Below are 230 nucleotides of genomic sequence, written 5' to 3' on the forward strand. Positions count from 1 at the left end.
CCTTTTAGAACGACCCTGCAACTGAGCCAAAGAACTTCTTTCAACGACTACTTTAAGCTCAGGTCCCTCTGCTGAGTCGGAACTCCTGACAGGTAACTGCGCCCTGGCGAGACGCGACAGCTCTTAAGTATGAAGGTGTAACTCGATTTACCCAAACCTGACATTGTCACTGTAAAAGGAGTTAGTTCCCTTAGAAATAAAGGAAGCTCAAGAAAATAATCCATTTCTAC

General features: G+C 44.8%; 1 protein-coding gene across 1 annotated transcript in view; it reads right to left on the reverse strand.

Moving 5' to 3' along the window:
* The window catches only part of LOC119581690 (rhodopsin-like), a 2,104-nt gene extending 2,006 nt beyond the window's left edge, over positions 1-98 (reverse strand). The window contains exon 1 of the mRNA XM_037929812.1: positions 1-98. The gene's annotated coding sequence lies outside the window, so the exon portion shown is untranslated.
* Between the last annotated feature and the right edge of the window lie 132 nt (positions 99-230).

This window comes from Penaeus monodon, chromosome 15 (genome assembly GCF_015228065.2).
Source record: "Penaeus monodon isolate SGIC_2016 chromosome 15, NSTDA_Pmon_1, whole genome shotgun sequence".
Classification (NCBI taxonomy): Eukaryota; Metazoa; Arthropoda; class Malacostraca; order Decapoda; family Penaeidae; genus Penaeus; species Penaeus monodon.